Source organism: Ictidomys tridecemlineatus, chromosome 9 (assembly GCF_052094955.1).
Source record: "Ictidomys tridecemlineatus isolate mIctTri1 chromosome 9, mIctTri1.hap1, whole genome shotgun sequence".
Lineage (NCBI taxonomy): Eukaryota > Metazoa > Chordata > Mammalia > Rodentia > Sciuridae > Ictidomys > Ictidomys tridecemlineatus.
The window spans coordinates 52462375-52475074 of NC_135485.1; the positions used below are offsets into that span (position 1 = coordinate 52462375).

Sequence of the window (12700 nt, forward strand, 5' to 3'; positions counted from 1 at the left end):
ACAGGCATGCCTTAAATTTTATTCTTCGATTGTTGAGTTTGTCTCTGCAGAAACTAGCATCCAAGATACAAGTTCTTTCACATGTAGGAACTCCAGAAGGCCCTTGTCCCTCCTGGACTTTACTGGAAGAACATAGGGTACCACCCAGAAGTGTCTGTTGGTGGGCAGGAAGTGGGAGAGCACAGCATTCAGGGCTCAATTAGGTATTTAAGTGGCAAGTTCAGAAAGAGGGTTGCAAAGGAGACTTGCCTTTTTGTCTTCTACTATCCTTGTGCACTGGAGGCTGTGTCTTTGTCTACACTATTATCTTAGCTCCTGTTTAGGCTGTTTAGGCTCTTCATTAGTTAACTGCACCAATGACTGAATATACAGAATCTCTTTCTGTTTTTGTGTTCATAGGTGAAATAATTAGATGATGATAGCTATAATGTAATCAGGGTATTAATTCATTTGATGTATTAATAATATAAATGAGTTGCTGAATAGTAACTATAGGCAAGTGGGTCATGGCTAGAAGAAGTATAGAGCACCAGGAGCATGTCTTTGCGGTTTATATTTTGTCCCTGGCTCCTTGCTCTTAATCTTTGTGCTAGCCAGCTGCAACGATCTGAGCAGCTTTCTCTAACCATGCTCTTCCACTATAATGATGTGCCTTACTTTGTGCTCAGAGCGATGGAGCCAGATGACCATGGATTCAACTTCTGAAACTAAACCCCAAATAAACTTTTTCTCCTCTAAGTTATCTTTGTCAGCTATCTTGGTCAGAGCAATGAAAAGTTAATCAAAACATCTCCAAAGCATAAACCATCTTTAGAAGCTGCTGTAGTGCCTCAATCCCCCCCCCCTTTTTAAGTAGGATGCCACCTCTGTCAAAATTGTCCAACCTGAGGTAGATTTATCTCATCATCTAAGCCCTAAGCAGTGGACTCTCAACAAGCTCACCAGCCATCTTGCATCCTTGGCATGGATTTCTTGAAGTGCTGGACCAGCCCAAGAAGTCCAGAGGAGAGGCTGATCTTGGGTCCCATCTGGTCACCACCAATTCAATACTGAAAACTTGGTCTTTGTCCCCAGTGCCAGTTCAATAATGACAACAGGGCTTTGAGAATAAAGGAAAAGATGTATTACTTGCTAGGGAATGAGAAAAGCAATGGACAAAGGTCACACAAGGCTCAATTCTAACTGCCGGGGGTGGGGGGGGATGCTTCTTAAAGGGGAATGTGAAGACTGTAAATAAAAAGTATGGGCTTCAAGTATAATTATTATGAATAGATATAATTTATGTTCAAATTGTGGCGTTGAGAGAGCTCTATCTTAAGAAGCACTGACATCAGTAACCAGGCCTAGATTTCTTTACTCTTGTGTTTATTGAGCTGTTCACTGAACAGATAAGTTGTTCTACGATGGCAAGAATGCTAATCTTGTATTCCCTAAATGTATGGAGGGGGAGAGACAAAGAAAGGAGAAAAGAAAGAAAAAAAATGTTCATTTAAAAATAAGACACCTGTGGTCAAGCAGCAAGGTTTATAGCATGAAGTGGAATCCCCTTATACAAAAAGTGAACTTTTAACAGATCAAAGAAAATTTAGACATTCGAGTGAATGTTTGTTCTTGTTGCCTGGTAATCAACTGTCCATTTCATAGAGAGGAACAGAAATTTTAATCTCAGACACAGCAATACAAGGATAGAAAAGAAATCTTGACATAAAAAGCACTAATTCATTGAACTTGAGCTTTGAGCAAGCAGTCTTAAGAACACAGTCTATTAAACACGTTTCTAGCCTCTGTGAATTTGCTACTTTAATATCTGTCTTATGGGCATATGCCAGACTCATCTTGTTCTAGGCCACTTGGATAATATTCCTGAGTCATTTAATCTTGGCCTCCTCCCTCCTTTAGCACCACTTTCTCCTCAGAAGAGTCCTCAGGTTATATGTCAACACTGCTGGGGTCAGAGAAAGCTAGTTAAGGTATATTCCCTTCTGTAAGATAATTGCACTCCAAGGAAAATTATTACTTTATTATCTTATAAAATTCTATTGTCAGAAATGAGAACAAATTCTAATATTCCACATCCATGCAGACAAAGAGGTTCAGTAATTGTCTTTAGCATTCTGGGCTCTATTGCGTTAGGAGCTTCCTTGTACTTTTGTATTTGAAAACACAAATAGATTTTTTTCCAACCCCAAGAAAACATCACCTACCAAGGAGCATGGATTTGAGCATGATTTGGGAATCCATGCCCAGAGAGTGGCATGAATAGCATGATAAATGTGAGTAAAGAGCTGTAATGAGAAAGTGGGACAACTTTTCATGAAAACATTTTTAAAAACTTGTGAATAGCCTAAAAGTTGTTCTAAAAGGTTTGTATTGATAAGTGATACAGGCTATAGGATACTTGCCTTATTGGATCTAATCATTCTGTCCTTTCTAGCTCACAGGCTACCACTGACCAGAAGAAGGAATTGTAGTAGTTTCCATCAGTAAATGAATCTGGCAATCTTTCTTTTCATTTTCTTCAGGAAAAAGCAAGGAGCAAATTTATATTCATAGTCTAATAAGAAATAAAGGAATTTGCACATAATAAAAAAAATTTCTAATTTTAATTAGATTTAAAGTTCAATCTCTTTAACTTTGACCCTTACTCCCTACATTTAATTGATTGCAAAGTTTTATTAAAATAACTCTTGCTATGAATACAAATTTCTGTTGTTTTATCATTACAACTCTCTTCTTCCCTTCTATCTTGCCTTTTTCAATAACCTTTAAACTACTCTTCTTGTCCCAATTACTCTCCATTCCAATCTATCCTGCAGAATTTGCTTATTTACTTTATAATCAAACACATCTAGGGGTCCCTTGAATATCTCAAATTGCATATTATCTGGTGAAACAAATGCCAAGGACTTTTAGTGTCCATCTCTTTGCTATAATTAACCATTTATCTTATATTATTCTAATATGTTATCCCCAACTTTTTCCAAAATGATTCTTCTAAAGAGTTTCTTATTTACTCCACCTTTACAATCTATAATAGCTGAATGCTATTCCCTTGTTGTGTTCGAAAATCCATTCAATTATTTGAGGTCACCTGTTAGACATATCCCACTATGACTTCTATTAGGAAATAATTTCTTTCAAAACAACATATGTTTGTAGATCTCTTAAATATATTTATATTTTATCATTAAATTTCTATATCCTCTCTTCTGTGAAATAAATACTTATTCCATATCTATTGTGTGCTAAAAACATTGCAAACTGGGTACTACCAATAGTAAATAAAAACCACAGATTTCTGCCTTTTTGAACCTCTAGACTAAAACTGAGACAGGCATACAACAAATAATGGCCTTATTAACATATGTCATGATATAACATGGGAAGGATGCTGTGTTTGGAAGTATATTACAGGGTACATTAAAATAATCTAGTAGGGGCTAGGGCTATTGCTTAGTGGTGGAGCACTTGCCTGGCATGTGTGAGACACTGGGTTTCGATCCTTAGCACTACATTTAAAAAAATAAACAAATAAAATAAAGGCATTCTGTCCATTAAAAAATATTTTTTAAAAATAATCTAGGAATTATATACTAATGCACAGATAAAGAAGTTGGTTCCACAGAACAATAAAAACTTTTTCTAGGATATCAGCCCATATAATTACAAATGAAGAACAGATCTGAATAGCTTAGAATTTGGTGTTCTGAGGTAAGTTGGGCTCTGCCAGGTACTTCAGAATTTAAACTAGATATGGGAATAACAACATCAGATAAATGTTTCAAAAGATATAATGAACCTATACTTAGAAGACTCTAAAAACTCCACCAGAAAACTTCTAGAACTCATAAATGAATTCAGCAAAGTATCAGGATATAAAAATAAAACCCATAAGTTAATCATTATCCTATATTCCAGTGATGAATCTGCTGCAAGAAAAATTTGAAAAACTATCCCATTAATAATAGCCTCAAAAAATTTGGCAATAAATCTAACAAAAGAGGTGAAAGATCTCTACAATGAATACTATAAAACACTAAAGAAATTGAAGAAGACCTTAGAAATTGGAAAGACTCCCCTCCCCGATGTGAGGCAAAGCAATGCTTATAAATGAAGCAGGAGGCATCACAATACCAGATCTTATATTATATTACAGAAATACAGTAACAGAAAAAGCATGGCACCAAAACAGGCATGAAGACCAATGGAAAAGAATAGAAAACACAGAGACAGACCCACATAAATACAACTATCTCATGTTAGACAAAGACGCCAGAAACATACATTGGAGATAAAGACAGTCTCTAAAAAATGGTACTGGGAAAACTGGAAATTCATATGTAGTAGAATGAAATTTAATCCTTATCTCTCACCCTGTACAAAATTCAACTCAAAGTGGATCTAAGACCTAAGAATTATACCAGAACCCTTGAAGTTGCTAGAAGAAAATGTAGTCCTAACATTCCAACATATCATCTCAGGAACTCACTTCCTTAACAAGACTCCTAAGCACAAGCAAAATCAAACATCAATAAAAGAAAGAGCATCAAATTAAAAAGCTTCTTCACAGCAAAAGAAACAATGACGAGTGTGAAGAGAGAGCCTACAGAATGGGAGAAACCTTTGACATCTGCATGTCAGGGCATTAATATCCAGGATGTTCAAAGAAATATAAAAAACTTAACAACCTCCACCCCCCAAAATTAATAAGTGGACAAAGGAACTAAACAAATACTTCTCAAAAGAAGAAATATCACCAATCAACAAATATATGAAAACAATTTCAACATCTCTAGCAATTACAGAAATGCAAATTAAAACTAGACTGAGATTTTATTTCACTCCAATCAGATAGTAATTATTAAGAATACAAATAACAATAAATATTGGGGAGGATATGCAGAAAATACTCATACTTTGTTGGTGGAACTGCAAATTGGTGCAACCACTCTGAAAAACAGAATGGAAATTTCTCAAAAAACTAGGCATGGAACCACCATTTGATACAGCTATCCTACTCCTTGATATATATATATATATATATATATATACAAAAGATTTTAAATCAGCATACTACAGTGACATAGTGACATCAATGTTATAGTACCACACTATACAATAGCTAAGCTATGGAACAGACCTAGGTGGCCTTCAACAGATATATAAATAAGGAAAATGTGGCATATATAAACAATGAAGTATTACTCAACCATAAAGAAGAATGAAATTATGGCTTTTGTTGATAAATGGATGTAATTGGAGAATATCATGCTAAATGAAATAAGCCAATCTCCCCAAAACCAAAGGTCAAATATTTTCTCTTATATGTGAAAGCTAACCCACAGTAAAGATGGTAGTGGTGGATGGAAGAACAAAAGTTCAGGGCAGTAAATAAAAGGGAATGAAGGGTAAGGAGAAGAATACAATGAATCTGACATAATTTTCCTATGCACACTATGAATATTCCACTCTGAATCTCACTATCATGTAAATCCACAAAAAAATTAATTTTAAAAGGGTAAATGGCAAAAAGATCATTAGAGGGAAGGGAGCAGAGCTGGGAAGAGGGAAGAGGAAGGAGAAGTACTGGGATCTGAGTTAGAACAAGATATATTCCATGGTTGTATAATCATGTCAAAATAGATCCTACTGATATGTATAACACAAAGAGCCAATAATTTTAAAAAATAGAATAAGTCTGCCAGATACAAAGAATGTCTCTCCTAGAAAAGAACATTGTAATACAAGGTAAAAATCAAATGTGGACTGAGGGAAGACTTTCTTTGAAAGAGTTGTTTCTAGAAGGGAGGGGTTTGGGGAAGAGAGACCATTGCAATAATGGGAGGTGGACTATGGCACCAGAAGGAACATTATAACTATAAGAAACCATGAGCAGAACATCCAAGAATTATGGGATAATATTAAAAGACCAAACTTAAGAGTCATTGGGATACAGGAAGGCACAAAGCTCCAAACCAAAAGAATAAACAATCTATTCAGTGAAATAATATGAGAAAACTTCCCAGACTTGAAGAATGAGACAGAATCCAAAATCCTAGAAGCCTACAGGACGCCGAATGTGCAAAATCACAAGAGATCCACACCTAGACACATTATAATGAAAATGTCCAACATACAGAATAAGGAGAGAATTTTAAAAGCTACAAGAGAAAGGAAGCAAATTACATTTAGGGGTAAACCAATCAGGATAACAGCTGATCTCTCAACACAGACTCTGAAAGCTAGAAAATCCTGGAATAACATATTTCAAATACTAAAAGAAAATGGGTTCCAACCAAGAATCGTGTATCTGGCGAAATTAAGCTTCAGGATGGAAGATGAAATTAAAACCTTCCATGATAAACAAAAGTTAAAAGAATTTGCAGCTAGAAAACCATCTCTTCAAAAAATCCTTGGCAAAACACTACAGGAAGAGGAAATGGAAAACAACAATGAAAACCAACAGTGGGAGGTAGGACAATAAAGGGGGGAAAATAATCAAAGAGGAAAACAAATCAGGTTTAATAGCATTAATAAATAAATATGGCTGGAAGAATAAACCATAACTCAATAATAACCCTAAATGTTAATGGCTTAAACTCACCAATTAAGAGACACAGGCTAGTTGAATGGATCACAAAACAAGACCCAACAATATGCTGCCTACAGGAGACGCATTTGATAGGAAAAGATATACATAGACTGAAGGTGAAAGATTGGGAAAAATCATATCACTCATATGGACTGCAGAAACAAGCAGGAATGTCCATACTCATATCAAATAAAATAGTTAATCAAAAGGGATAAAGAGGGACACTACATACTGCTCAAGGGAATCATACACCAACAAGACATAACAATCATAAATATATATGCCCCAAACAACGGTGCTGCTATGTTCATCAAGCAAACTCTTCTCAAGTTCAAGAGTCTAATAGACCACCATACAATAATCATGGGAGACTTCAACACACCTCTCTCACCACTGGACAGATCTTCCAAACAAAAGTTGAATAAGGAAACTATAGAACTCAATAACACAATTAACAACCTAGACTTAATTGACATATATAGAATATACCACCCAACATCAAGCAGTTACACTTTTTTCTCAGCAGCACAAGGATCCTTCTCAAAAATAGATCATATATTATGTCACAGGGCAACTCTTAGACAATATAAAGGAGTAGAGATAATACCATGCATCTTATCTGATCATAATGGAATGAAACTGAAAATCAACGATAAAAGAAGGAAGGAAAAATCATGCATCACTTGGAGAATGAACAATAGGTTACTGAATGATCAATGGATTTTAGAAGACATCAAGGAGGAAATTAAAAAATTTTTAGAGTTAAATGAAAACACAGACACAACATATTAGAATCTATGGGACACATCGAAAGCAGTTCTAAGAGGAAAATTCATTGCTTGGAGTTCATTCCTTAAAAAAAGAAAAAACCAACAAATAAATGATCTCATACTTCATCTCAAGATCCTAGAAAAAGTAGAGCAAAACAACAGCAAAAGAAGTAGAAGGCAAGAAATAATTAAAATCAGAGCTGAAATTAATGAAATCGAAACAAAAGAAACAATTGAAAAAATTGACAAAACTAAAAGTTGGTTCTTTGAAAAGATCAGCAAACATTTTAAGAATTAGGTAGAAGATTGTTTTGTTTTCCAAGTTTTTGTTTTGTTTCGTTTCTGTTTTTGTTTTTTACAAAGGAGTATAGAGGTAGAAAGAAGCATACCCAGAAAAGCAGGAAGAAAGTGGAGCCTGGAGGGTCAGTAATCAGAGAATGTCCCTCTCCCAGGCCAGCTGTTCAGGAAGATTGGTTTGGTGGTTCAAGGTGAGGGTTGAACAAACTTCAAGGTTCTAGGATAAGATCAGAATCTGCTATTGTCTATTGTTTTGTTTTGCTTTGTGCAGCAATGCTTGGAATCCAACTCACTTCCTGCAGTCAGGGCAAGTACTTTACCATTGAGCTACACTTTCAACCCTAAGGAGAGGATCTGAACAAAAGGTTAGTTAATAAGTATTTTTGCTCCTATTAACAATTGGGGACAAGCAATTCAATCATTTACTAAGCAAAGAATGGGAAGTGGGGGGTTTGTGTCCATCTGCCTATGATAAAGGTAGATAAGCAGGTCATCTGGAAGTTTTATCTAAGGAATATGGAGAATAAATAAGATTTCTTTGCCATTACATGTCATTTTCTGGAACATGAAGGGGTGAATGGGTTTCTTGATGTTTGATGTTTTCCAGAAGCACCGGGAATACACAAAATTCAATTTTCCCAAAAATATGACACAACTGTAAATGTATTAAGATAGTAAATCAAATATCTGTCATCTCTTCCCCTTGAACCCCTTGTTGCTCTTCCAAGTGTACTGAGCAGCATGGAAGAGAGGATGAGGCCAGACCTGGTAGGCATCCTGCATGGTCTACTTATACGAGCTCAGTGACTCATAGTTAGTTCTTTTTTGTTGTTGTTGTTGTTTTTTAAGATGTTGATGGGCCTTTATTTTATTAATTTATTTATATATAGTGCTTATAATAGAACCCATTGTCTCACACATGTGAGGCAAGGACTCTACCACTGAGCCATAACTTCAGTCCTTCATAGTTTGTCGGGGCGCCATGCACACAAGGTAAGCACGCTCTCCACCCCCAGCCTTGAGTAACAGGAGGTATTGGACTGGCACCCCAGGCCAAATGCTGTTTAAAGCAAGTGGCCTTACCTTTGCTGTTGTTTTCCATGTCTGCAATTAAAAGATAAATCCCCAAAATTAAACTTCTGGGTCAAAATATATAATTTTTTAAAAATTGATAAGTATTGGTTACTTGTCTTTCTCAGGAGTAAAAATAACTTGTTATCACTATTTAGAACTTTGTGGCAATCTGATAGAAAAATGGTACCTGCACAGTTTTATTAACTGTTACAGTGAGAGAGGCTGAACTTTTCTATTCATATGTTTATAAGCCATTTGCATTTCTTTGTCTTAATTTAGTTTTTTATTTCCTTTGTTCAGTTTCTTATTCAGGTGTTGATCTTCCCCTAATCAATTTTTTTGAGTTATGCTATGAACTAGAAGGAGTGGAAAAATAGCTTACTTGTAAAGCCCTTGCCTAACATGTATGAGACCCAGGATTTGAACCCCAGAACTCAAAAAAAAAAAGTAGAATAAAAATTCAACTATTTTCTTCTGTTTGTCATTTACCTTTTAACTCTCTTTCTCATTCTTTTTTAATTCAAATTCTCTAAATTTATGTAATCAAATTTATCTAATATTTTATGTTCTGGGATCATGAGCACTTACAAAAGTCTTCCCTAGTTCCAATTTACTCAAAACAAAATCAAACAAGTAAACAGAAAACCTGGATGACAAACTAGTAAGAATGCTGTCCCACTCTAAAGGGTTTGTATAAAAATAGTTCAATAGCCAGATCATTTACAGAGATTCAGGCTAGATTAAAGGAAGTGATAAGGAACATGAGTCATCCACGAATTGCTTCTTCTGCTCGGAAAGGAAAAGAAGAAAGATGTTTCTGGAACCCAGTGAAAGCTGAAGACAGGGTCATCTTGAAGGAGGTTAAGCATGGCTATTCTTATTGACATCTAGAGGACCTTAAAATCAGCATGGGCTGATTCTAATTAAAATACAAAACAAAACCTTGGATTTATTCTTTTTCTCCCTTAGGAAGAAGTGTGATCTTTATAAGTTTGTGACTGCCTATGAGAAATTACATTCTTTCAACACTCAAGTCTTGGTTTTCATCCTTCTCTAGGTTTCATGACTTTTTCGTAAAAGTTGTGCAGGATATCAGCTATATGGTAAAGATATTTGAGCTTTGTTCTGCTTATTGTGTTGTTATTACTATTGCTTTTACAAATGGTTATTGTTCTGCAATATCTTCTCTAATAAGTTCAACAGTTAACTGAAAGACATTGCACTGGGAGTCACATTTCTCTTTTCCCTCCAGGACCCTGGGCTACTATGTGGTCACCCATGAGCTCTCTTTACTTCTTTTCTATCACATTTGGCAAATCTCAACTAATGCAAGCAAAGTGACACCAAAATGTCTGATTTACTCCATATTTATACTTTAATTTTAAAGTATATGAATGGTTATTGTAAAAAAATCTATAGAAACCAAAAATATTCCTCTAATATATGAAATGTAAAGAAACATCCATTCTCGTTCCTAGAAATAATCACTCATTTAAGTTTTATTCTTTCATGGCCTATATTTTTTTTCTAAATAGCCTCAAGTACATGGTCAAAAAAGAAGGCATATGAATAAATAAAAACCAGTCAAACTTTGCATATTTAGGCTTCTGCTTAAATCTTACTGTCTAGCAAGGTTTAGAGAGAGTTGGATTCCATGTCACTAAAAAAGTGACATTTTATATAAATATAAGCTCCTTCACAATTTTTTCATATTAATTATTTTATTTTTATCCACATGGTACATGTCTAACCAAATAAGTGAAATAATTTACTGTTGAAGATTTTTGGTCACCTAAAGATTTTGTGTCACCAGAATATTCTGAGGCATTAGATCTAGTTGGCAGTACAGGAGAATGCTGCCCTCTAGGGGCACATATAAATATATACAGCTAGGTTGTCCTAGCAATGTTTGTTCATTTTTGGATTTCAGGCTTGGAGCACAATAGAAATCAGATGTAATCAGAAAGTTTAAAGACAGTTAATTCTATTCACTTTATGATCTTTTAAAATATTATGTGAGATTGCATCACAATTTTATTTTTATTCAAATTATATTTAAATTAATATAGATTAAGAACATGGCGGCTGGCGTGGAGAGATCAGGCCTCCGACCTCTTTAGCTATGTGAGCATAGGGAATAGTAAACAACCTAAATTCTGTTTGCTCAGGATCACTAGGCAATGCTGAGCTGACGTGGATGTGGGGTGAACAGTCTGGGCCTCTCAGAACACACACTGAGCCCAGATAGGCTGAATTCAAGCTCCCGTTCGCCTGCTTCCCGAAGACAAACAGCTGTGACTCAGCACTAATCCATCCAGCTGAAACAACTGGTCAGCCCTTCTGATCCTACGGACGTAAATGCCAACTGAGCCTTCATAGGCAGTGGCCACAGGATTGAAACGGGGCTTGGGAGAGACAGTCGGGACCCACCCGTTGCATTGGTCACCCGGCAAAGGGAAAGGAACTGTCACCATTTGCAAGAGATACCAGGATGGCAGAGAACTGACATCAGACTGCGGCGGAGGAGATACCTTCATTGAAACCTGCGGCTACAGGTGTGTAATTCCCTAGTCTTCCCTCTCCATACATGAGGGAAACCTTAAGGGTCCCTCCCAGCTCCCCCAGACCTAGGGAATCAGACGTGGCACAGGACCTGTGGCACAGAACTACCGCTCCCACCAGAGCTGACAGCTGAGGTCTCTTGCACCAGCTACGGGGGCGTGGCTACCGGAGGGCAAGTAAAATTCCCTGAGGATTCTCAGCCCCAAGCTCTACAAACTTAGGGTGTGAGGGAAAGGCAAACTGGGAGAGTGTGCCCAATCGTCCATGAAAACAGGGCTCCCAGGAGCAGCCTGGCTAGAGGAAAGGTGGGGGAGTGACTAGACACAAGAGGAGGCCCTAGGCACTCAGAATTGGAGACTCGCCCATTCTGGGAGGAGGAGCTGCTGCACAGTGATTGGTTCCCGCCTATTGACAGGAGAAACTTGGCCTGGTGGGCACAGCGCCACCTACTAGAAGAGAAGTTAATCAAACTCTAAGACTGCATTTATTAGGTTTTTTTTTTTCTTTTTTCTTTTCTGTTTTTTTTTTTATTTGGGTTTTTTCTTTCATTTTTATTTTTCTTTCCTGTTGATTTTTTAAATTTTTTTTACAATTTTTTTTAATTTTTTCTTCTAATTTTAATTTTAATTTTTTTTATTATTTTTTAAATTTTTTTTCTTTTTTTATTTCCTATTTTTTTTCTTCTTTTGTCTTTTCATTTCTTTTCAATTTTCTTATCCCCCCTTCCTTGAATTCTACCTGCTCACTCTCATTCTCTTTAGTGACTTCTTCCCTTCCCTTCTAATACCTTTCCTCCCAAGCATCAAATAAATTTATAGGAGTAAACAGTAACTCAGCAGTCAAACAGAAGAAGAAGTAACATGAGCAGCTTCAAAAAGCAAGGAAGAAAAGGAGTACAAACAATGCAGGACAGCCTAAATATTCAGGAGGACCTAGAGTCAGAAAAATGGTCATATAAAGAACTCAAGGAACACCTTAGACAGATGGAATGGAACCTTAAAGAGGATACAAAACAGCAAATTCAAGCAGCGAAAGAACACATTGAGAATGAATTACATAAACAGATAAAAGAAGAAGTTAAGCATCTTTATCAGGAGATAGAGATTATAAAAAATAATCAAACAATAATTCTAGAAATGAAGGAAACAATAAACCAAATTAAAAACTCAATTGAGAGTATCACTAACAGAGTGGAGCAAGTAAAAGCCAGGACGTCAGATAATGAAGACAAAATATATCATCTTGAAAAGGGTCTAGCCAACTCAGAAAGGCTGATAAAAAATCATGAGAAAAACATCCAAGAGTTATGGGATAACATAAAAAAAACTTACGAGTCATCGGGATAGAAGAAGGTACAGAGATTCAAACCAAGGGAATGAGTAACCTGCTGAATGAAATAATTACA

General features: G+C 36.0%; 1 long non-coding RNA gene across 1 annotated transcript in view; it reads left to right on the plus strand.

The window, feature by feature from the left end:
• Window positions 1-7909: 7909 nt before the first annotated feature.
• Window positions 7910-12700, plus strand: part of LOC144366511 (uncharacterized) — a 40738-nt gene continuing 35947 nt past the window's right edge. The window contains exon 1 of the long non-coding RNA XR_013425572.1: window positions 7910-8024. This is a non-coding gene — a long non-coding RNA (uncharacterized LOC144366511). The remainder of the gene's footprint in view (window positions 8025-12700) is intronic.